General features: G+C 48.7%; 1 long non-coding RNA gene across 1 annotated transcript in view; it reads left to right on the top strand.

Annotated features, from left to right (window-relative positions):
* The window catches only part of LOC146180435 (uncharacterized), a 60,833-nt gene that overhangs the window by 29,371 nt on the left and 4,979 nt on the right, over window positions 1-26,483 (top strand). Inside the window, exon 2 of the long non-coding RNA XR_014700082.1 lies at window positions 14,135-14,186. This is a non-coding gene — a long non-coding RNA (uncharacterized LOC146180435). The remainder of the gene's footprint in view (window positions 1-14,134; window positions 14,187-26,483) is intronic.

Here is a 26,483-nt window from a genome sequence, read left to right as displayed (position 1 = left end):
CTTGATTCTGATCGTTTTTCATTGATAACGAGATGGTTATGTGAAGGAGGCTATGATAACTGATCCCAGGTAGCAGATTTATACTTGATACATTATCGGAGGTTGATGTGAGCAGGAGGTCTACTATATTGTCACCTCTAGGGGTCAATGATATCAATTGTTGAAGGTAATAATCCAGCACTAGTTGTATGAATTACCTGGATTCGGCTGATGCATCTTTTGAGAGAGACCGAAGAGACCAGTTGATATTAGGGTAGTTGAAGTCGCCCATTTAAAAAATGGGTATGCGGGGAAACATTGTTCCAATGTTGGTTAGCGCTTCGTGTAAGAACTCAGTGAAGTACGGGCATTTCTCTGGTGGCCGACAGCATACGCCAAATACCGCCTTGGATGGCGTAGTTCCCACGCGTACCCATGTACGCTCTATGCTGTCATCATAACGTATGATTGAGGATGGCAAGCAGTTTTTCACTGTCATTAGAATTCCTCCTACCCTCCGATGTTGGCTATTGCGTCGGTATAAAGTGTAATCCGTGCTATAAGTAAGGGCTTTATTGTCTCTAATGTTATCGTTTAGCTACGTCTCGGTTAACATTATGATGTCAGCGTCGATATCTTCGATGAAGCTGAGAAGAAGGTCCCGTTTGGGCGTACTTCGAATATTAGTGAACCCGATGTTAAGATTTGTGCACGAGTGAAGTCGGTGGCGAGAAGAAACTACGGGATGCCGAGCGACGCGTCATTTGTTGCTTTGTGAAGGGGTACCGTTGGCTTTCATGCTTGTGGGCGCGTTTTGAGCGTTCTGAGTGCTTTCGATTACATTGCTAGTAACAGGGTTATAGACGTAACATTTGTCGCTAACGTGAAGCTTGCCGAATCGTAGATTGAACGAATATTTCTGTGGTCGCATAAAGTGGAATACGTTTGATCGTGCGATACTTATGGTAGAAGCGAAGCCTGCTCTAATTGTGTAGTCGGTGTCCTTCAGTTTTTTTCCACATGCCAGGAAGCTTTCTTTGGCTTTGAAATGGAGGAACTTAAGTAATATCGGACGACACTTCGATTGCGCGAATTTGCCTGAGCGATGCGCACGTTCAAATGTGCTAGGATCAAGATGTAGCTCCAGCTTGTCAGCACACAGGGTCACTACTTCTTGCTCGGAGTCTTTGCATGACTCGTCTTTCGTGTCGTTTATACCATGAAAAATAAGGTTATTCCTACGTACCTTGTTGTTTGTATCAGTGCTTGCAGCTATGAGGACGGCTGGGTCGATTCCAATGTTATAACACGGATGGGAATAGACTTTAGCATTTCATCGTGAGAGGACTGTGCAGTTTTAACCTGTTCAAATTCGTACATGATGGTCACCTGATTTTCCTGTAATTGTTTTATTGTTTCCATCAAGGCCTCGAATTTGGGTGGTACGAGAGAGCCCGAGTTAAGTTCGACATCACCAAAAATCAACAGCACAAGATCACACAGTGCTGCGAGCATTTGAGCGCCGCAACGTACACGAAACATTCCTCGCCATTTTAGGCTGTCGGAGCACGACACCGTTATCAAGCAACGATTACTACTACGATATTCTTTACAAGGACTCAAATATCTAAACTGAAATATCAGAAGAGCATTCAACATGGTTCGCTGAGCGGTGTCCTGCCCCGTCTGGCTTGCATCGGTGGCTGGCTTTAGTAGATACCACTCGTCAGGACCCGTGATTGGTAACGTGATTGATGAACGTTGCCAGGTGAGATAGAATCCACGCGCCAAGTTTGGGATGCGGTGCCGGGCCACACGAACCGGTGCTCTCCAATGAATCCAGTGTAAAAGTTCGGGAGCAGTAATGAAGCAGGCAGGCGCAGTTAGGTTCCAGGAAGAGCATGTGGTGACGGCAGCCAGCATGACAGTGCCTGAAACGTCAGAAGAGCATTCAACATGGTTTGCTGAGCGGTGTCGTGCCCCGTCTGGCTTGCATCGGTGGTCGGCTTAACTAGATAGCACTCGTCGGGTCCCGTGATTGGTAACGTGATTGATGAACGTTGCCAGGTGAGATAGGATCCGCACGCCAACTTTGGGATGCGGTGCCGGGCCACATGATCGGGTTCTCTCCAATGAATCCAGTGTAAAAGTTCGGGAGCAGGAACGAAGCAGGCAAGTGCAGTTAGGTTCCAGGAAGGGCATGTCGTGACAGCCAGCATGACAGTGCCTGAAACGTCATAAGAGCGGTCAACATGGTTCGCTGAGTGGTGGCATGCACCCAACAAACGGCCGAATGGCCGTTTGTGGCAAGCAGCTGCGACTGTGGCTCAGCGGCCTTGGTCGTGAACGCAAATGCTTCTGTTCCGGTGCCGTACCGGTAGGTACCCTTACTGAGATCCATCACTATTCCTGCCTTGACTATGAACTTGGCCGAGTATGACTGGCCAGGATAGACCGCGGAGCTGTAGGAAGTGCTGTCTAATCATTCGACCATTTATAGAAACTGTTAGGCGGGCTGCTGAGGCTGCGGGTACTACATGCGTCGACGCCATACGGAGGCTAGTGTTTACACTCCGCAACTGTGCATGCTTGTCTCACAGGAATTCTTTACGTGATAGCTAAAGACTGATATCGTAGACCCATGTCTAAAAAGGCTGGAAGTCAGGCCATTTTGATCGCGACTAGCAGGGTCTTGTCTAGTTGGTTTTGATCAAAGAAGATGTTGATGGCACTGCATTTACCGTGCGATCGTAGGGTTTCCCGGGGTCTGAATCGTCACAGCAGTTGGTGACAATGACACCTGTGACGATAGCACCTGTGTCGATTTGGGCAGGAGGGGTAGCGACTGGGTCAGCTCTCTCGGCGGTTGGACGCATCTGTGCGGCCTGACAGCTGGATGGTGCGATGACCAAAACACCTTGCCCTGCGCTGTCCTGAATTTGCGAATCGGAGAAGTTGCGACCGGGAGCGACACCATTGCACCCGAAGGTGACACCCATAGGCGCCCGGTGGTGACATTATTGCACACGAAGGTGAATCCCAAGTTGCACCCGGTGGCAACACCCACGTTGCACTCGAAAGCGACATTATTGCACCCGAAGGCGGCATCATTGCACGCCCGGCTAGCTCAGTCGGTAGAGCATGAAACTCTTAATCTCAGGGTCGTGGGTTTGGGCCCCACATTAGGTGCCAGATGAAGGCTCCGCCTTCTAGAATACGGGTCCGCGAGCCATAGTCTCGCCCGATGAGTGAAAAACCAAGTATTTCTTAAAAACACTGGTTTATTCCGGATCAACGGAAAAATATTTAATAAAAAAAACAGCATACAAAACTGCGCTGAAAACATGCCGTCGAAATGCGCGACGATTGAATATCAACAATGAAACGGAACAAGGATCAGGGCTTTACCGCGGCAACACAAAACACTGCGGGGCGAATAGGGCGAGTAATAGGGCCAAAGCGTCCAGTATAAAAACATTGCTTCTCGCGTGACAGCAACCCACGCTAATACTCCTAAGCCATTCTTCTAGGCCCTGCTTCCGTCTTCGTCTGGCAGGACCTCGATCCGTCGTCCGTGTACATCCCACCGGCCTTTGACGCTCACTGGCCGCCCTTCGCTGGCCGGCAGCGCGGCGAAAAAGCCCCGAGCCTTGCTTCCGACGCGCTTATCTACCCTCAGTTTCACACCGATAACATGCCGCGCCCGCTCCAGGCAGCTCGCTCATGCGTACTCGCGCTGCCCGGGCAAACAGCAACACAAACAGGAAAAGCGCGCGCGGTTTGAAACACTAAAACGGACTGTGGGGCCTTACAAACTAAAGGTGTAAAATACCCGCCTTCATCAATTATCACAAGAAACGGTGCTACCTGTACCTCTTCTGGCTGTTTTTAGAGCACAGCTCTTTGGAGCCCGTTCCTGCGTTTCGCGTCGCCGTCGGCGTTGGCCTCGTAACCAGCTGCGCCCTCCTTTCAACCCCCCCAGATCAGTCCTGTTGTAACCGGACGAGCTGCGGAGACCGCCGCGGAAGGGCGACCACGATCGAGACTATTGTGATCAGACGAGCTACGGATACCGCCGCGAAAGGGCGACCATGATCGAGACTGGAAGCAGGTGCCACGGACTCCCACTAGCCAGAGCAGGGGAGATTGTCCGGCTATGAGCACCCAAAATCGGCGACGGTGAGTCACCCTTGCACCTGTCGACGACCGGACAAAGGAGAGGAAGCGACTAATTTCCGGTCCCATCAAGTGTCCAGCCCCGCTGCTGAGAGCGGGCGTGCATTCTTCCATTTCTTTCCGTGGTGGGCCACGGGGACAGCTTCCGGCTAAGTTGCCTCGTTGAATGCGGTCCGGTGGAGTTGGCACAGATGAGCCAGCCAAGGTGCATATACGCGCGGAGACATCCTGCTGACGACATCTACGCCGTCTAGACGACCATCTCCTCACCCTCTAGCCAGGACCAGTCAAATAGGCATGTCAACGAGTGCGAGCAGTGTTAGTGCGTATGTGTGAGAGTGCGGGAGAGTGAGGTGCCAAAGACACTCCCTCAAAATCTGGCCTGCTCTCATCTGGGAAAGAGGGAAACAGCCCTTATAAAAACTGGCGACAAGTGTGTGTCAGAGGTCGTAAAACGGAGACTGTTCCTCTAGTCAGTCTTCCACTAACCAACGCCACCGTGCAAATACTGCACATAAAAGTTTCCCATTTCACTTCAAAGCCCGTTTCCAACCGCCTCGTTATTGTTCCTGCTGCGACAACCAACCGGGCGTACAACACGCAACCTGGATCACGACAGTCCCCTCTTCCTCCGTGGTTGCGACCGCGCGTGTTATCTGACTGGTTTACGCGCTCCTGCCACCTCTGCTCGCCGCTGTGTATACTACCTATACCTTCCCCCCCCCCCTCTTCCTGCGCGGCGGCGAGGGTGATCTCCGGTTGCCGAAGCGCCGGCTCGCTATCAGCGGATCACGGTATGTGCATTCCAAGCCGAAACGCAGAACCATGTCTTTTTCGCTCGCTAGCGGCGTCAGCGGCATCAGCCAGTCGCTGCTATCTCTTCGCCAAGCAACGTGCCTATTGGCTCACGCGCTCCCTCCCGCAACCTCCCGATATCTTAATTCCTCTCGTCACCTCTACGACCACAAAGCTCCCTTCATGACAGTCAAGAACTATTAGTGGAGTGTTTCTTGAAAATGTGTGAAAAAAAAATTGTCTGTAATGATGCACAAATGCCTTGCTCGAAACCTTTGCCTCAATCTATTGAAAAGGCGATACAGCTGATGAGCTGCGCTCAATCGTCGGCAAATGTTTTTATTTCCAGTCGCCGTAGAGAACAGAGTAAACACATATTTCCAGATAATATATTTCTGGTAAAAACCGCCAGTACGTTTCAGTGGCTTTGACGGTGGAAGACGCGCCGATGCTATACTTCTTGTTCTGCTGTGTTCTATGAATCCTGTCAGATTTTGCTAGACGAGGGGGCGGGTGCGAAAAGTGGCGAATGTGGCTGGGGAGCCACTTCAGCTCTCCACTTCTGACATCATGTGAACAGCCGAGATGCAATGAACAAAGTGTGTTTATTATTATTGGGGCTGCTTTAATAAAGGCTGATACGATCGCGAGCATGCGTCTACAGGACAGAGCGTCTGTTTACAGGCCATAAAAGGTTCATGAAAGTCTCTAGAAGAGGGCTTCAAACTGTAGTGAGAGATAGGGTGGCAGTCATTAGACCTGTGGTATTGAAGGAGTCAGAAGGACGCTGCATAGTTATAAACCGACAGAAAGCACGCAGTGTTCTAGAAATGTGTGATGCTAGGCAAGCAAGTGCACTTGGAAAAAGGGTTTGATCATGTCTCTCACAATATTCGTCGGTCGCTGATAGAGCCTGTTGCCAGGAAACTGACCCTGGCAACGTTTAACGCTAGAACCCTAGCTAGTGAAGCTAGTTTAGCAGTGCTGTTAGAGGAACTAGAGGGTATGAAATGGGATGTCATAGGGAATAGTAAGGTTAGAAGGCCGAATGAGGCATATACTGAACTGAAGGATGGGCATGTACTGTATTATCGAGGTTTACCAGAGAGGCGAGAACTAGGAGTAGGTTTTCTTGTCAATACGTATATAGCGAGTAATATAGATGAATTATATAGTATAAATGAGAGGGTGGCAGGCATCTTAATTAGACTTAATAAGCGGTATAAACTACAGGTTGTACAGGCCTATGCACCCATATGTAATTATGATGGCCAAGCAGTTGAAAGCTTCTACAACGAATGCGAAAAGTAAAGGCGCAGTATGCTGTACTAATGGACGACTTCAACCCAAAGGCAGGGAAAAAGCAGGCAGGAGACCAGGCTGTTGGTGAATATGGCATTGGTTCTAGGAATAGTAACTCCCCCGTTTCTAGTTGAGTTTGCAGAGTGCAATAACTTATTCATGAATACCTTCTTCAGCAAACAGAAGAACCGGAAATGGACATGGAAAAGTCCTAACGGGGAGACTAAAAATGAAATTGACTTCATACTGTGTTTAACCCCTGTCATTATGCGAGATGTAGATGTAATCGGAAAGTGCGATGCAGTGACCACAGGATGGTGAGCCAGGACAGCAGCTTGAGCATGTTGGTTATTCATTCTTGATGGAACAGCGCAAAACATCGGGACAAGAGACAAGCGCTGACTTACAACTGGTTTTTATTTCGAAGAAACATTGCTTCTTATACCTTCATCACCCTCTCAACAAAACACATGCGTCGCAACCATATCGCTCAAGCGTCCACAAAAAAGCATAAGACACATAATCGCAGATATTTATAATCACATTTTTAACATGTCAAATTCTTTCTTAGTCAAAGCAACGGACGGTGTGCTGACACAATCGTCGCGCAGACTCGCTATCGAAGCTGCCTCGATTATTTCCCGGACTAGCTGGTCTTTGTGATTAGCCAAAGCTTTGCATTTTTGGAAAACCGGTGCACAACTAGTTGAGCGATATGGTTGCGACGCATGTGTTTTGTTGAGAGGGTGATGAAGGTATAAGAAGCAATGTTTCTTCGAAATAAAAACCAGTTGTAAGTCAGCGCTTGTCTCTTGTCCCGATGTTTTGCGCTGTTCCATCAAGAATCAAGGATGGTGAGGTCCAGAATTAGCCTAAGTCTGAAGAAGGAACGCAACAAATTAGTAACAAAGAAACCCATCAACGAATTAGCGGTGAGTGGGAGGGCAGAAGATTTCAGGATCTCGCTAAAGAATAGATATTCAGCTCTAACCGAGGATGGCGACATTACCCTAGAAGCAATGAACAATAATTTCAGAGATATTATTACTTAATGTGCGGTAGAAGTAGGCGGTTGGATAGTTAGAGAGGATACCGGTAAGCTGTCTAAAGAGACGAAAGATTTGATTAAGAAACGCTAGAGTATGAAACCTTCCAATCCAACAGACCACATAGAATTGACCGAGATATCAAAGCTAATCAATAAGCGCGAGGTGGCCGATATAAGGAAGTATAACACGGAGAAAAGTGAGCATACTATAAAGAGCGGGGGAAGTCTTAAAGCGGTAAAGAAGAAACTGGGCATAGGCAAAACCCAGATGTATGCGATAAGGGATAAGGCGGGCGACGTCATCACGAATATGGACCAGATAGTCAAAGTAGCCGAGGAGTTCTATACAGATCTCTACAGTATCCAAAGTAGTAAGGACCATAATAAGATTGGCTGTAGGGAAAAACAGTCAGACGTTCCACCAGTGACGAAGGACGAGGTCAAGATATCATTAAAAACTATGAAAAGGGGGAAATCAGCTCGAAAGGATTAGATAACTACAGATTCGTTAAAGGACGGGGGGGATGGATATCGTGCAAGAAAATCTGGCCACCCTGTATACGTAGTGCCTGGGGTCATCAACGGTACCGGAACCATCGAATAATGCAAACAGTATCCTCATTCACAAGAAAGGGGACGCTAATGACCTTAAAAATTTCAGACCAATCAGCTTATTGTCTGTTACGTATAAGGTATTTACTTAGGTAATTGGTAATAGAATCAGGACAACTTTAGACTGCAATTAAGCGAACGATCAAGCAGGTTTTCGGAAACGGTACTCTACAGTCGATCATATCCATACCATCAACCAGGTGTTAGAAAAATGCTCGGAATATAATCAGCCCTTATACATATATCATTCATTGATTACGAAAAAGCATTTGACTCAATTGAAGTCTCGGCGGTCATGCAGGCACTACGAAATCAGGGGGTAGACGAGCCATACGTTAAAGCGCTGGAAGATATATATAGTGGCTGCACAGCAACCATAGTTCTGCATAAAGAAAGTAAGAAAATTCCAATGAAGAAAGGTGTTAGGCAAGGAGACACAATCTCCCCAGTACTATTCACAACTTGCTTAGAGGAAGTATTCAGAGACTTAGAATGGGAGCAGTTGGGGATAAAGGTAGATGGAGAATACCTCAGTAATCTGCGGTTTGCTGATGACATTGCCTTGCTAAGTAACACGGGGGATGAACTGCAAATAATGATTGATGACCTAGACAGGAAAAGTAGAAAGATAGGCTTGAAAATCAATATGCAGAAGACTAAGGTAATGCTGAACAGCCTCGGAAGAGCAGTTTACATTAGGTAGCGAAGCACTGGAAGTAGTAGGCGAGTATGTCTACTTAGGACAGGTAGTAACCGCAGATCCGGACCATGACAAGGAAATAAAAAAAAGAATAAGATTAGGATGTGGCGCATTTGGCAAGCACTCGCAGATTATGACTAGCAACTTACCGGTATCCCTGAAGAGGAAAGTATACAACAGTTGCATCTTAGCGGTAGTGACCTATGGGGCTGAAACATGGAGGCTAACCAAGAGAGTTCTACTTATTTTGAGGACAACTCAGAAGGCTATGGACTGAAAAATGGTAGGGGTAACATTAAGAGAATGGAAGCGTGCAGAGTGAGTCAGAGATATAACTCAAGTTACTGACATTCTAGTGGAAATCAAAAAGAAAAAATTTGCATGAGCAGGACATATAGCGCGAAGAGAGGATAACCGATGGTCCCTTACGGTAACAAACTGAATTCCAAGGAAAGGAAAGTGTAGCAGGGGGCGACAGAACGTTAGTTGGGCGGATGAGGTTAAGAAGTGGATGCAGCTAGCACAGAACCGGTTTAATTGGAGATATATGGGAGATGTCCACGTACTGCAGTGGGTATAATCAGGCTGATATGATGACAAAAGAAATGATACCGAAGTAGGATAGCCAGTTGGGCTAGTTGTTAGTGATTCATTGAAAGGACGATGGACTGTTGGTAAAGATGGACACAGACAAGCGCTGTCTCTGCACATCTTTGTCATCTCTCCGTCGTATTAGTTTTTCTCGTATTTTGTGTATCTTTCCAGACTTGCTTTTTGCACATTTTTTGTCAATTCACCTCCTTTATTTCTTGTCTGATAAATGTTTTCTTGTTTTGCACACTAAATAATCTGTTAGCGTTTCCAATAAAAAATCAATTGTGAGTAAGCGCCGGTGTGTGTATCCATTATTTTTGTCCTTGGCTTCTTCGCGCTACGTTTCCTATAATGCAAACGCACTAACTCGCCTAAATGAGCATTCTTGTATAAGAAAGAACTGAAGTTCCTGAACTCGATTAGATAGCGTATGCTAGTCGCCCATGCGCAATGTCGTTGACGGGAGGAGGATGTGTTTCAATAAACAATTGCAAGTCAGCGCTCGTCCTGTCTACTCTTCCCTGTGTATCGTCCTTTTCGTGGTTTCAGTTCTAGGAGTAGGAAGTTTTTGTCATTAATATATAGCTGGTAATATAGATGAAATCTGTTGCAATAATGAGAGGGTGGCAGGCCTCGTAATTAAGGTTAGTAAGCGGTATAAACGGAAGGTTGTACAGGCCTATGAATATGTAGTCATGATGATCAGGCAGTTCAAAGCTTCCACGAAGACGTAGAATCGGTAATGCAGGAAGGAAAGACGCAGTGTACTGTACTAACGGGCGACTTCAATGCCAAGGCAGGAAAAAAGCAGGCAGGAGACCAGGCAGTAGCTGACTATGGCATTGGTTCTAGGAATAGCAGGGGGTAGTTCCTAGTTGCGTTTGCAGAGCGCAATAACTTAAGAATCATGAATACCATCTTCAGCAAACGGAAGAACCGGAAATGGACATGGAAAAGTCCTAAGGGTGAGACTAAAAATGAAATTGACTTGATACGGGGTTTTACCCGCCAATATGCAGGATGTTAAGGTAATCGGGAAAGTGCAGTGGAGTGACCACAGGATGGTTAGTCTCGAATTAGTCTACATCTGGAGGGGGAACAAAACAGATTAGTAAGAAAGAAGTCTATCAACAAATTAGCGGAGTTCAGGATCTCGCTACAGAATAGATATTCAGCTCTAACCGAGGATGAAATTCTTAGCCTAGAAGCAATGAGCAATAATTTCAGATATATAACTGAGTGCGCTGTAGAAGTGGACGGTAGGATAGTTAGAGAGGATACCGGTAAGTTGCATAAGGAGACAAAAGATTTTATTAAGAAACGCCACAGTATGAAAGCTTCCATTTCAACAGACCTGACAGGATTGGGAGAGATATCAAAGCTAATTAATAAGCGCAAAGTGGCTGAAGTAAGGAAGAATACGATGGAGAAAATTGAGCATGCTGTAATGAATGGCGGAAGCCTTAAAGGAGTGAAGAAGAAATTTGGCATAAGCAAAAAATCAGATGCATGCGCTACGGGACAAGGCTGGCAACGTCATCTGGAATATGGACAAGATACGCAAAGTAACCGAGTGTTCTATACAGATCTTTACTGTATCCAAAGTAGTCAAGAGAATAATAAGATTGGCAGTAGGGAAAATCAGTCAAACATTCCGCCAGTGACGCAGGACGAGAATAAGAAAGCGTTAGAAAATATGAATAGCAGGAAAGCAGCTGGAGAGGATCAAGTAGATTTGTTGAAGCGGATATCACGCTACGATGACTGGCCACCCTGTATACGCAGTGGTGGGTGTCGTCGACATCACTGGAACCATGGATGAACGGAAACATCATCCTAATTCATAAGAAAGGGGACGCTAAGGACCTCAAAAATTGCAGACCAATAAGCTTACTCTCTGTTGCGTATAAGTAGGGCTATTTGTTCTAGCGTTTTATATTTTTTCAAATGGGGGGGGGGGGGGGGGGGGTAAAAATAAGGCGTTATTTTTCGACTTGAATATAGGGAAGCAATCCGGTTTATCGTGGAAGTACTCCTAAATTTGGGTTTTATCTGGTAATGACTTTTTTATCCGGTTTTATTTGGATTTTATCGGGTTATGATTTCAGCTGCTTTCAAGAAAGCGTTTCATTATTCACCGTTTATGTTTTTCGCATGTACTGCGTTGAGCCTGTGGTTAAACCTAAAACATAATTCCACCTCTTTCCCACAGTCAGGAGAGTCTTCCCGATTACCCTGGCTATTGCGTAGCTGTTCGAAGCTTAACTTTTTCAAAGTTAGCCAAACAAATTTTCGGCTACAGTAGCACAAGATAGTGTTAATGGTAGTCATTCCGGCGATGCCAGTGGATTCGTTGGCGATAACAGTAAATTTAATGGTTTGCATATGTGGACAGATTTTGGCCATTTCTTTGCCAAATATTTCTTTCAGGTATTTAATCCGAAGTTGTTGTCCTGTCCGGATAGTTTTAGCGGCCTTGCAGTATTTGCGTACGAAATCCACAGAGGCCCGTCCGCTTGGTGCATGCTGATTCCACTGTACGCCAGGAAAGGAATGAACAAATGAATCACGCCATCCCCTTCATTTTTGTTCGCACGCTGCCTACAGGTGACATTGAAGAGCGCCGGCTAAGATGTTCCCTCCTTTTTAGATTCCTGGAACACTATATTGAACTTGTTATGACAGAATCGCGGGAGATGCTTGCGAATTCGGTCGTAGGTCTTCTTCGCTGGATCGGTGACCATCTCGTTGTTGCAGTACTTGCAGTCTCTAAATGCTTGTGTTCTTTGCACCAGTTATCTTTCGTTTTGATCCCATCTTGTTAGCAGTGCTGCGAATGCAAAACGTGTCGCTTCTGCGTGTGCGCGAGTTGCTCGCAGCATTGTTCGGGACTTCGATTTTAGATGGCGGCACTGTCCTGCGGTCAACGATTGTCCGTCTCTCGGCCACCTAGGCCGCTTCTCGGCTGAGTGGTAAATGGAAGCACAGCAGTTCCGTGGCCCCATCTGTTCCAGAAATCAGGAAAAATCTCGTGTTACCTGATTTTTAGGAACATGTTCGGGGTGCAAAAACCGAGTAAGATCGGGTTTTATCCTAAAACGAACAATCCTACGTATGAGGTATTTACTAAGATAATCACTGATAGAATCGGGACGTCAGACTACAATCAAGCTAAAGATCAAGCAGGTTTTTGGAAAGGGTACTCTACTATCGATCATATCCATAGCATCAACGAGGTGATAGAAAAATGATCGGAAAATAACCAGCCCTTATACATAGCATTAATTGGTTAGGAAAAAACATTTGACTAGTAGAAACCTCGGCGGTCATGCAGGCACTACGAAATCAGGGGGTAGACGAGCCGTACATGAAAGTACTGGAGATATATATAGTGGCTGCTCAGCGACTATAGTCCTGCATAAAGAAAATAACAAATCTCCAACAAAGAAAGGTTTTAGGCAAGGAGACACTATCATCATAATAATCACCCTGACTATACCCACTGCAGAGCGAAGCCCTCTTCCACATTCTTCCAATTACCCCGGCTCTGTGCTAGCTGCATCCACTTGACCCCTGCGAACTTCTTAATCTCATCCGCCCACTTAAACTTCTGTCGTCCCCTGCTACGATTTTTTTCAGTTGGAATCCTGTTTGTTACCCAAAGCGACCATCAGTTATTACCTTAGTATTCTGCATATTGATCTTCGAGCCTACCTTTCTACCCTTCCCGTCTAGGTCCTCAATCATTCTTTGCAGTTCATACCCCGAGTTACTTAGCAAGGCAATGTCATCAGCAAGTCGCAGATTACTGAGGTACTCTCCTTCTACCCTTAACCCTAACTGAGGTGATTCCAAGTGCCTGAATACTTCCCCAGGCAAGCTGTCAATAGTACTGGGGAGATCGTGTCTAGTGGAAATCAAGAAGAAATGGGCATGGGTAGGACATATAACACGAAGAGAGGATAACCGATGGTCGCTTAGGGTAACAAATTAGATACCAACGGAAGGTAAGCGCAGCAGGGGGCGGCCGAAAGTTAGATGGGCAGATGAGGTTAAGACGTTCGCAGTGGTCAGGTTGATGCAGCTATCACAGGACCGGGGTAATTGGAAGAATATGGGAGAGGCCTGTGCCCTGCAGTGGGTATAGTCATGCTGCTGCTGATGATGATGACATAACTAATCATTCTTTTGGCAACTTTTTTTCCTGTTGCATGGTCACATCAGCCTCTATGGATCGCAAGCCTGCGTTTGATCCAAACTCTTGTAAGAATGACACAAGGCTTGCGGACGCATTTTGTACACACCTTCTGTGCAGACGTTCTGTGCATGCAACTGTGCCAACGTTGTCCGGTAATGCTTTCGCATTAAAATATGGAGTTGCACGGATCTATTAGGCAGAGTTTGTACCGGTCACCAAAGTGAGCAATCAAGCGTCTTCAGACAGAGTCCTCGCTCACCTCACTTTTGTATCACTACCAATCAGTGGCTCTCCCAACCTTTTGCGAAGAGATTTAGCGCTAGTCTATCAAAAGTAAACAAAACGGGTTCTGAAAGCCTCCTGAAAGAGCTTCTAGTGGTAACAAAGCTCTCCACAAATAGTGGTATGGTGACAGAAAGCATTCACATAAAAATCATCGTGCTAGAAAAAAAGCACCTCCCGTCCGTAAGTGCGACAAAGGTATAACTGACAAAATATAGCGGGCCGTTGTCGTTGGCACTTAGCTCAGCGCAGCGTTCCTATGTTACTACTCCTGCAATGAGCTTTGTATTCTAACAGCTATTGAGCACAGCAAGGTCCACAATAAGCTTTTTCAGACGACAGGTTTAGCGGTTCAATCACGAAATATTGCATACTTTATTTTTAAACACAACTCATGCACGGTATCTGCTGTTTACACTAATCTTGTTTCCCGGCGTTCTGCTTACAGACCACTATCTTGTGGACAAGAGTTGGAAAATGGCCCAATATGCCGACCAACGGTAAATACCTTATACATAATTTCACTGTCTTGTGGTCAGGCAAGCGTGCAAACAATACGCATTTTATTTTAGGGAGAAAATTGATAAATGCTATGGTTTTAACATCGTTAAATCAAGTAGATCATGGGATAACCTTTGTACACAGCTGAAAGTTGATATCAAAACGGCGACATGAAATGCACTCTCGAGAGCTGTTGATCGGCATTGGCGATGGCTATATCTGCATTTTCTAAACACTCTTTAAGACGCCATTTTCTTGGCTTTCAAGACTACGGATGTTTTCTTCAAATTACATTCCGGAATGTTACAACTTTTTTTTTTAGGGGGCAAATATATTTTTTAACCTAGGGAGGCGTTGTCTAATCTTCAAGAAACCAGAATAGGCCATGCTTTTTACATTGTTGGGAAGGAATTTATTTTTAGGATGTATTGCAACGGACAATAAAGACGGATTTTCTACTACATTTGGAAGGCATTAAACACTTAAGCACGGTGTGGGGACACGTACGAATCCCCTGCTCCCATTATAACGGCCCCACTTACTTAAGAAGCGAGATTACACACGCTGATAGGGAGCTTGGTGGAGGAGAGGTGGTCAGTTCGAAACCCGCCGCCGGACACCCACCGGTAAAATTGGGTACAAGCGTCCCCCGGCCCGGCGCCCGGCTCTTTCATTGGTGTGCGTTTGGAAGAGGCTCTGATAACCCTGCTGTGCTCCTTCGGGGGCTTAGTTTCGAACGCTTGTACCAATTTTTACCGGTGGGTGTCCGGCGGTGGGTTTCGAACTAACGACCTCCCGCAGCCGAGACGGGCTTGTCTCCCGCAGCGATGCTGCCGCGGCTTTTCCTTTTTCCTCCCGGCGTAACCCGGATACCTCCTCGCCCCAGTCCGAGTCGAGGACCGCGTCTGTCGCAAATCTCTAGGGCTTTTCGATAGTTAATTGCGCACACGCGCGGTTCTGTTTTCCGCCGTGGAGAACGCCGCTGTCAACGAGTCGCTCGGTGTCTTACGCACTTACCGCTGTGAGCCGTGAACGAGAAGTCACGCCAAGTAAGCAAAACCCTCCTCTCATGCCCTTGCGTGTGCTACCCCACCAGATGGTTTTATTTCAGAAGTGCTTGGGGCTGGGCTAGCTGGAACATCTCTAATAAAGGCTGCGCTGCTTAGTTGGACACGGTCACCCCCGTATGCGAGCGGGACGTTCGCTCCCTACGGCGGCTGTATTTGAGTTTGCCGTGTATACTTACTCGGGCAGATTAAAGCATTTTCGAGTGCTCAACTTTGTTCCTTCTGGCCCGAATCCGCCGCAGTGGCGATTTCTTGCACCGCAGGTAGGGGGTGAAAGCACTGTCTCTTAGGGCTAGCACGCCGTGGATAGAAGGCGACTGTAGCGTCTAGCCTCCATCCTACCCCTCCCCCCTCGCGGCGCATTAAGAACTCCATATTCTTGGCGCCCAACGCGGGGCCAGAGGTGTGAGAAATAGAGCATCTGTGTGTATCCGACAACTAACACATAGGCTAGCCATGGTAGTAAGCAGGACTGAGTTTCTGTCTCTTCTAATGCTGCAGTGGTGATTACACAGAGAAACAGAGCAAAACCACCATAATTTTTATTACGGTTAGAGCTCAGGAGCTGACGCTAGCATCTGTGATCTTGTAATTTTCTGTGAGAGCAGGTTACGCGACTCCATCGCTTACAGCACGGTGACGCGCGGGCACTGGTATGGTGGCCGTTCTCTCATACTGTTTGGACTTACCATTCTCTACGAGAAGAACAGAAAACGTTTAGTGTATGCACTTTAGCGCGCGAACGTTGATGGCATGAGAAGTAACAGTTATGCTTTTTGCCACGCCCATTAGCCAATTCTTCACCATAGCTCGCAGTAGGCAGCCTCAGAGAAGAGGCGGACTACCCGGCTTCTCTGGGTGCACATTATGACAATTTAATTTAATTGCATTAGGGCACTTGGTAGTGTAGTCTACCTTAAGATAGCTTTAGGAAGAAAGCGGGAGGATCCTTTTTCTTGTTACTTGTCGACACGTGTTCGACGGGCTCTGGGAGCCAAGTAGTGCGGCCTCGGCGCAAATAAGGGCACGCTAATATTGCTGCCTGTGGGAGCACTAGAACACGGCTTGCATTGCTGTGAGCGCGTTGGATTTCTGCCTGCTATACTCCGATAGCTCCTTGTGGAACCCCTTTATTGCGAAAGCAATGCTACGCCAGGTTTTAGCCCGTCGCGTAGTCCGTGGTCGCAGTCACGAATGACCTTGAGCAGCCGCGAAGAAGACGAAGGAAAACGCTCGATCACCTACAGCTATAATGCTTTCGGTCTATATTCGGTTCAGCAGCGTTGAACCCTTCACATCTTTTTTCCCCACGCGAAGGATGCACATGAGTCCTCCGAGGTTGTTCACGCCATGCTGAGATGATCTATATCGCACTTCTTGTACATTGCTGAGTACGCGAGCGGCCCTAAGACTTGCTTCAAGTAGTGTGATTTCGCTGCTTGGTGATGTGCATTAATCCATAAGTTCGCAATTATGCCATGGTTAAAGCGTAGGGCAAACGCCGACTGCACGACAGTGCTGCAAGCGAGCTAGGCTTTACACAAAGCGCACCGCAATTCGAGCCCCGCTACGTAGCCCAAGGAGGACGCACTCCCGCACCAGGAAGCAGCTGCAGCGAGAGGCCGGGCTCGGCATTCCGAGTATCGCGCCTCGTTACAACTTGCGCTCAGAGCAGGCGTAACTGTGACCAAGGCTCAGGGAGTAATTTCTCTCGCTGAATACGGATCGCATGTCCTGTAGATATTCAGGGCATTTTGCTTCCAGAGCAAGCACGCGCTTTCTCTTCGGAAAAGACCGAGTCGGGGTATATTTGAAAAAATAATAATGTGAAGGACAAAAACGTAACTAGGGAGAAGCCAGCCTTGCAGCCGGCCGAGAGCGGAGCCGGCGGATGCCGTGATGGCCGTTGCAGCATCGAGAGCCAGGCGGTTGGGAGAGTGGCCACATCCAGGATCAAGAGCCTGCTGTCACCGTCAACCAGGCCACCAAGAAAAAAGGTATCCGCCGGCCACGGAGTAAGCGAGAGCGAGTTCGTGGAACGGGCCCCTGCGTATACCATAGCGAAAGCTGCAGCAGAGGCCACCTTGGCGCCGTTCGATGCTCGCGGCTGCGGCTTCACCAGCGGGACCAGCTTGGCACTCCGCTGCGCACATCCTCGGCTGCGTCGACGACGATGGTAAAGCAGGCAGGCCAAGAGCGAGCAGTCAAACCACTGACAATGGGCCTGCAACACGCTACACAACTCGAAGACGCCGACCGACGATGAATGCGGTGGCGTGCCAGCGGCCATAGACACTTCCGCCCCTGGCCGACTGACGGTGAAGAAGCGGGACCTGCGATCATCGACATTTCCACCCCTGGCTCCATGGTCGTCTCCGGTGGTCGTCGGCCCTGCCTCCTCGTCCGGCTCCCGTGGCTGTGAGCTACCTGCAACTTTTATTTATTGGCGCTTTTCTTTAAATGGGTTTAAAAGTTAAATGGCATCTACCCAGCTCCCGCCGGTGTATCCCTTTGTGAACGTGGCTACTTTTTAGCCGTACGGCGGTTTTAAAGCGAGGGGAGGCGGGTATGCTCACGAAACCTCTGCCCCCATCGTAACACGCGCGCGCGTAATTAACATACGAGATTACACGCACTGATAGGGAGGTTGGTGGAGCAGAGGGCACACTGGCTACACTAAAGCTACCCTCACTGCCTCCTTGTCTCCCTCAGCGACGCTGCCGCGGGTTTCTCACATCCCTCCCGGCGTAAACCGGAGACCTCCTCTCTCCGGACCGAGCAGAGAATTGAGTCTGTCGCAACTCTTTCGGGGCTGTTCGGCGGTTAAGCACGCGCGCGCGCGGTTGTGTTCTCCGCCGAGGAGACCGTCACTGTCAACGAGTCGTCCGGTTTCGTACGCACTTACCGCCGCTGGTCGTGAGCGCGAAGCCACGTCTGGTGAGCAGAAGACTCCTCTAAGCTTCTTGTGTGTGCTTCCCTTATAGGTGGTTTTTATTTCACCCCCGTACGTGAGCAGAACGTTCGCTCGCTACGGTGGTTGTATTTGAGCGTCCTCTTGCCTTGTACTCGAGCACACTAAATCCTGTTCGAGTACGCAACTCGGTTGCTCCTTCTGGCCCGATTCCGCCGCAGTCGCGACTTCTCGCACTGCGGGTGGGGTAACAGCTCTGTTTGTTAGGGCTGTCACGCCGTGGCTAGAAGGTGACTGTAGCGTCTAGCCCCCTCCCCCCATAGCGACTTCCTATGAGAATAACCCTCATAACAGATAATGAGGATAGGGTACCATTTGATGTAATCATGCTATTGATCATTCACTGCATATGATGGCCTAGACGCAGCACCCGAAGGTGCATGGTAGCCGGTAGCTGCTGCAGGTGGTGTCCGTGATTTGCGCGCTCCGATGTTCGATGGCCCAACTGCTGCCACGCATAGGGTCCCAGCACCTGCGTATGGCAAGAAGACACGGGGCCCTGTCTGACCTGACAGCATGTGCAGTCAACTCGTAACAGGAGGAGGCACAAGAGGCCCTGTGACCTCGTGCAAGTCGCCAGCCCCATTTCGGAAGCCGGGGGTCACCAGGCGGTGTGCTGCTGCCGATGATCCGGGCCACGCACAGGACGGTTCGAGGTACGTCTCCGTCAGGTGAGGCGGCTTGTACGGGAGCTCCGCCAGGAAAGACACCTCGATGAGGAATGCTTCTCTAGCCATGTCATCGAAGTCCGTGAACTGGCGGCGCCGGAGATATGTCTGGTACCTTGGATGGCACCGATGTATGGCATGAGCCACCTTCTCTGGCTCCGGAACTGCAGGATCTACCCGCTCATGCAGCTCTTTAAAAGTGCGCAAAACCTCGAAGAAACCCTCGTTTTCGCCTTGCGTTCAGGTTCAAAGCTCGTCTCTCATACGGATGACGTAGTCAGGCGGCGAAATCTCTTCTCAAAAACGCTCTATAAAGTCCTGCTTTGTTGTGAATGGCCTTTCTACACCTTCAGGTTGCAGCGGAACCTACCAAAGATACAGGAAGCAAGCGCGTGACCAGAGCGCTATCCGAAATCGCCATTGCCATCCGATAATCATCGATTTTACGAAGAAAATCAGAAACAGATTTATTGTCGGAGTATTCTTCAAACCTCAACATGGGTGGTGGTGGTGAACTCTTTTATTGCGCCCAAAAACAGGGGACCAGTCAAAGGACCGGTTGCGCTGACTTAGACGAGGTCGGCGGGGATCCTTTGGGATGCCGCGGCCTCCACCGCGCGCTGGATAAGCCAGCGTTGGTCTGCTGGCTCGGAAGTACACAGGAGAGACTCCCACGTCTCTGGGGTGTTTGTGTTGTCTGTGTTGTAATGTGCACAAGTCCACACCATGTCTATGAGTGTGGCCGGAGTTGAGCAGTGTTTACACATGGGAGCTATCTGATCCGGAAAGATCCTGCTGTATAAGAGGGGGTATGGGAAGCTGCCAGTTTGTAGTTTGCGCCATTGGACGGCCTCGCGTCTTGTTAGATCGCGGTGTGCGGGAGGATATGTGCACCTTTGGAGTCGGTAGGGCTGGAGTATGTCCGTGTAAGTGCATGGGCAAATTCAGCTGCAGCTGATTATCGCGATAAAATGGAGTGGGTGCTAATAACATTTGTTCGCTTTCTACCATTTACCTGAAATGTGCTTTGATTCAAGTAGCTCGGACAGTACGCCAAGCATTCCGATAGCGAAGTTCGATGGTCCGCTTTTTTGTCTCCTGATTGCTCATTCACGGAGTGCGGATGTGTGGGAGGTCGAACTGTTTCTGTCAACTGGGTGCTTGCACCAGGTAAGGTGAAATAGTCCGACAGGGCTTCGCACGAAACCGCATAGTAAACTTCTTTTTGATGGTTTCTTGAAGTTCCTTTTCTTCTTCTTCTTCTTGTTGACGGTCCCGTCTTCTTGCTTCGCCGAAGAAATTGCAATGGCCGAATTAAATTAACAAACTGATTTAATTAAGATAATGGGTTGGTTAGATAAACAAGCACAGCACAGTGGAAATAAAGAACAAATAAGACACCGAGTTGGGGCGCCCTCCGGCTTAGGACAGTCCGTCGTCCCAAGCGAGCGTACGGGAGAACGTTTGTCTTCTCCTTCGCTCGGGCCGCAACTCTCCGGGCTACCCATCGCGCCTCGTTGTTTTCGCGCGGTCCCACATTTCCGTGAAAACGTCCTTGGTCCCCCCCCCCCCCCCCCATTCACACAGATTCGTGGAAAATCGCAGCCGAGGTCCAGTTTGCCGAAGCGGCCAAACCCCGGCCTTTCCACCACTGGCATTCCACTCTCCAGGGTGCGCACGAGATTTACGGCTGCCTGTTACACATACCAAAGAAAAAAAGAAACCCTACGGGCACTCGACGGGGTCCGCCGACGGAGTTCGGAGCCTCGCGCGCTAACCACCAGGCCCCCGCCCCACAAGAAAGACATAAAACAGACAACGCGCACACGCAGGGACACTTCCCACTTTAAGCAAAAACAAGAAAAAGGTCCCCCCTCCCTGGGTACGGGCGCCACTCCACCCGCGCGTCTCGCGGGCCGGCTTTCCGAAACGGGAGGAAACACACAAACACACACAAAAAGAAACCTCGAGTAAATATGCACTACTGACGACCTTACACGCCCCTCCTAAGATCGTTGCAACAACCTCACTGGTTGTGCACGCGACAAATAACACAAAGATCATCACAACTTCCTTACAACGCACTAAGCAAAACAACAAAACCTTACGCCACCTTCAGCAATTAGGTACTGAGACACAAGGCAACCGCCGCATGCGAGGCATCTAGCATGGCACCATGCGAACGCACCCGACACGAAAACATTTTTCAGAGTGGTCCCTATGCCTGGCCTCGGAAACCACATTGGGTGGCGACAGCTCTGGTGGCCTGCTGCACCATGTTAGAGGTGCCGATGATTGGCATGCGCATGCCTCATTTTGCCGCAGCCTACCCCTACTTCCTATGGCGCTCTCAGGTTTTCGCCACATCTTTCTTCGGCGATTCCAATAACCTCCTCTGGTCTCCGGTCCCTCTCGGTGCTTAACAACGAGTGAGGTTCTCCCTACCTCGCCGCTGCCTGCCTCCAAGGTGACGTCCGCCGGTCTTCTCATATCGGGCACCTCGCAACCGCTGCTGCGTGCCTGTTGTTCAAGCGTGTGCCAAGCGTCTGCAGAAAGCAGGCAGTCTGCTTCCTTGGCAGCCCGCTCACTCGTTACGGCGCACAACAGCGACGCACTCTCTCTGATCTGCCGACACCGATCTACTGCTAAGCTTAGTGGCACTCTATAGCGAGCTTGGCTACCACTTTAGCACCAAAAGCTCCCACTAATGGTATGTTGCCCACCACCTCTACCTGGTTGCTCGGTATGGCGCCTTCTTTAATCACCGGTATCTCTGCACCCGTGTCGATCAGAGCCCTCAGAACCGTCTCGCCGCATCTCAGGTAGACGTATTCTAGTGACACGAGGCCGTCCTTCGTTGATGGCTCCCCGCAAGGCGGAAAGTGGCGGGTCGTTCCGCGTCCGGCTGCTCCGCTGTCATAGTTGTCGACAGCGTTGTCTTTCTTGAACTACTCTGTTCCCGCTTTTCTTATGTTCGTCAGCAGTTGCTGGTTTTTTAGGGCAAGAGCGAGCGAATTGTGGTCCGTCGCAAATGAAGCATGCTGATGATCTCGAGGAGCCTGACCTTTCCTGCGCAGCTAGGCCGGTTGCAAAGTTGCTTGTTGTTTGCCAGAGGGGATTCTGCCTGCAACTGTTTGCTTCCTTCCTGACCCCTTACCTTCGCAAACCTCGAAAGCCTCCACCAACCTCGCTATCTGATGTGGCCTGACCAAACCGTCCCCCTCCTCTCGTTTCACGTACTTATACGTCTCAGTGCTCAGTGCCTGCTTCATCTGGTCAGCCACGTGCAGAGCAATGAGGTCCTCTAGCGTTTTGATCCCCCACGCCGCCATGTAAAAAGCATAGTAGCTCTCAATTCGCGACGCGAAGTGCTGCCAGGTCTCGTCACGAGCCGGAAGCGCATTGCGGAACTGCCTGAGGTAGTCATCTGGCGACAGACGCAACTCGGACAGAATCGTCTTTTTTACCAGATCGTAACTGTCGAGCTCCTCAGTTGAAAGTTTAGAAAAGAGTTTTGGGATTCTTCCGGTCACCAGAGGCAAAACTAAGTGGCTTCTAACCTCTTCAGGCACCTTACAAGAACGAAAAATGCCCTCGATTCCCTCGAGCCACACTGGAACCTCTGGATCTGTTGGGATTGGTGTCAGCCGTTTTGCGAAATGCGCTAGCGAGCCCTCGCGCGTCAGCTTACCATCTGTTAGCGAGCCCGGTGGTCTACCACTTGGCAGCTCTAACGGACGTGTCTTTTCCCGCTCAATGAGCACCGTGGTTTCCCTAAGCTCCAGCTCCAATTCCAGCCGTCGCATAGCTGAATCGGGGGTTTCGCCATCACCTTTATCTGCTCTTGCTGATCCTTTTGTTCCCATCATTTCGCCTGCCACCATCGCCTCCTCTGCCCTCGAACCTCCGCTATCGCTATCGCTCCCGCTCTCCTCCGCACTCGTTTTCGTGAGCCTTGCACTGCACAATTCCTTTTACTCGCCACAAAACGCAGGGTACCAGTGGGTTCCGAGGACCAGCATAAGGGCCACTCACCTTGCCGCTGGCGTAGCCACCCTGCCTTCCCCGACCACCGCGTCGTCTGCCATTCCTGCGCCCGGGCTTTGCTCCTCTACGCTCCCAATGCGCGATGTAACACTTGGAAAACACACCGAAGTTATGGGGCAAAGAGAAAGATACAAGGTTCTCAATGCAGATTTTCAGAAAATAGCAAGAAGAGAAGAATGCCTTCCTGAACATACAGTTCCAAGCAGTTGAGGACAACAGCCAATTGAGGAGCACAAGAGCTCTGCATAAGACAATCAAAGATAGCAAAGAAAGCTTCTGTGCTAAGATGGGTGTGATAAAGGAGAAATGAGGCAGGGACCTTACTGAAGCCTCAGAGATAAAGAAGAGGTGGCAGGAATACACAGAAGAAGCGTACAAGAAGGACCCGGATGTGCAAACCCAACATAAGGCGGTTGTGATTACTGATCTAGAGCCGGGCATCCTGAAGAGTGAAGTTGAATGGGCCTTAGCCAGCCGTGCTAAGAACAAAGCTAGCGGAATTTATGGCGATGAGTTGATTCAACACCTCAATCATGACGACTCTGTTAACGGGCATCCTGAAGAGTGAAGTTGAATGGGCCTTAGCCAGCCGTGCTAAGAACAAAGCTAGCGGAATTTATGGCGATGAGTTGATTCAACACCTCAATCATGACGACTCTGTTAACATCCTGTATACATTATGTCAGCAAATTTCGACAACCCTGCTGTGGCCACAGGATTGGAGGAGGTCAGTTTACATCCGAATTCCAAAGAAAGGCAGTCCCAAAGATTGTTCCAACTACCGCACGATCCCGCTTATTTCGCATGCTAGCAAGGTGATGTTGAAAATACTCCAAGGTAGGCTGCAGCAGTATGTGAATCGGGAGCTTCCGGACGTGCAAGCTGGGGTCCGCAAGGGCAGAGGAACTAAAGACCAGATTGTCAACCTTCGCTGGATCATGGAAAAAGCAATAAAGTTCCAGAAACCCATCTACTTCTGCTTTATTGATTATGCGAAAGCATTTGACTGCGTAGATCACAGCAGATTGTGGCGAGCTCTTCTAGAGATGGCAGTTCCAATTCACATCATCTGTCTCCTCAGGAACCTGTATGAAGGGCAAGAGGCCACAGTCAGAACTCGGCATGGTCTTTCTGATTGGTTTCCGATTGAGAAAGGAGTGAGACAATGCTGCAATGTGTCGCCCTGCCTATTTAACCTATATGCTGAGTGCATCATGAAGAAGGCCGGTCTGGGCGAGTCTTCAGCTGGAGTGAAGATTGCTGGGAAACGTATCAACAACCTTAGATATGCCGATGATACCACTTTCAGAAGAGCGTGTTGTCGGGCTAGTTGGTTCTGCATAGTATATAAGAGAAATGCGCAACAACTTAGACAGGACACAGGAAGAAACACATACAAGAGTTCACGAGCACTACTGCCAACTGTTTAATGGGGAGAAGCAACTACAGCATATATACAGAAAAGCAGAGCATGCGTAAAGGTAGAGCAGGCACACACATCATAAATACAGCAATTTTACACAAACGAATCAAGATATGAAACTTCAGCATCATAATTCTGCAACGAAGCATCACTTACGCAGCGATCAGGTAGTTTTTTGACATGGAAGGCCTGTAAGAGAAATTGGGCTTTCACATTGGCACTCCTGCTTAGAATCTTTGTCATCTCAAATCTTGCCCTACACGTGCTAATGCAGGAAGAAATGTGCCTTACATGGTTTGAATTTTTATCATTATTGTCTACATTTTTTGCATGCTCCCGTAGCCGGTCATTAGCGCAACGGCCAGTTTGGCCTACATAGGAAGAGCCACAAGAAAGGGGCAAGCTGTATGGCACTCCTGTGGCGCACTTAACATAGGAGGTGCCATGCCTTTTTTTGCAACCCCTTTCACAAACTTTTTTTGCAACCCCTTTCACTTTGTTCAGGTTATGAGACACCTGGTGCACATAGAGGACCACAACCGGCTTTGAAGCCGGGTAGTCAGATGTTTTTTGGGTGCCTTTTTGCTTTTGCGGGAGGGCTTCTGCGACGGCAGATATGACCGGACAAGGGAAGCCTACCGCCAAGAGGCGGGAAGCCTGATAGTCGAGACTTTCCTGCATGCTATGAGGGCACGACTTGTGAAGCGCCGACTCCAAACAGAGAGACGCAATGGCTCTTTTTGCAACCTTGGAGTGTGAGGAGTCGCATCTCAGTAGCTCCTTGTTAGCATGGGGGGAATACATATGGCAAAAGTGGTGACATGACAACCAGTTTTACCTACAGCGCAAAGACACTTTCATAGGTTCATGTGTTGCACCCATTTTATGCGACATCTTTTTATCTTATATTGACCACGCATTGCAAGTAACCCTAAGTGACGGCCCGGTTTTAAAAGTTTTTAGATATATTGACGATTTTGTAATCGTTTTAGAGTCTGGGACCTTTACATCCCTTGACCAGGTTGTTTCACAGATTTTAACTACTTTTAATCAATTGGGACGAGCGTTGGTTTTTACACATGAACTCCCAGATTATCATGAGTTACGTTTTTTGGACCTCAAACTTACGTTCTGTGGCAACCACGTTTGCCATATGTATTCCCCCCGTGCTAACAAGGAGCTACTGAGATACGACTCCTCACACTCCAAGGTTGTAAAAAGAGCCATTGCGTCTCTCTGTTTAGAGTCGGCGCTTCACAAGTCTTGCCCTCATAGCATGCAGGAAACTCTCGACTATCAGGTTTCCCGCCTCTTGGCGGTAGGCTCCCCTGGTCCGGTCATATCTGCCGTCGCTGAAACCCTCCTGCAGAAACAAAAAGGCGCGCAAAAAAGACCTGAATACTCGGCTTCAAAGCCGGTTGTGGTCCTCTATGTGCACCAGGTGTCTCATAACCTGACGAAAGTGGCCGGTAGACAACATGTGCCTTTGGTGTTCTCAGCCCCCAACAATCTATCAAAGCTTTGCTGCCGCATTTCCGGCGTTTGTGAAAGGGGTTGCAAAAAAAGGCATGGCACCTCCTATGTTAAGTGCGCCACAGGAGTGGTATACAGCTTGCCCCTTTCTTGTGGCTCTTCCTATGTAGGCCAAACTGGCCGTTGCGTTAATGACCGGCTACAGGAGCATGCAAAAAATGTACACAATAATCACAAAAATTCAAACCTCGTAAGGCACATTTCTTCCTGGTTTAGCACGTGTAGGGCAAGATTTGAGATGACAAAGATTCTAGGCAGGAGTGCCAATGTGAAACCCCGGCTTGTCTTAGAGGCCTTCCATGCCAAAAAACTATGTGATCGCTTCGTAAGTGAGGCTTCGTTGCAGATCTATGATGCTGAAGTTTCATATCTTGATTCGTTTGTGTAAAATTGCGGTGTTTGGGATGTGTGTGCCTGCTCTACCTTTACGCATGCTCTGCTTTTCTGTATATATGCTGTTGTTGCTTCTCCCCATTAAACAGTTGGTAGTTGCGCTCGTGAACTGTTGTATGTGCTTCTTCCTGTGTCCTGTTTAAGTGGTTACGCATTTCTCTTATATGCTATGATACCACTTTAATGGCGGAGCG

Source organism: Amblyomma maculatum, chromosome 8 (genome assembly GCF_055883805.1).
Source record: "Amblyomma maculatum isolate TAMU_Amacu chromosome 8, ASM5588380v1, whole genome shotgun sequence".
Classification (NCBI taxonomy): domain Eukaryota; kingdom Metazoa; phylum Arthropoda; class Arachnida; order Ixodida; family Ixodidae; genus Amblyomma; species Amblyomma maculatum.
The sequence above is the reverse complement of the archived record's forward strand: the minus strand, read 5'-3'. Positions and strand labels throughout refer to the sequence as shown.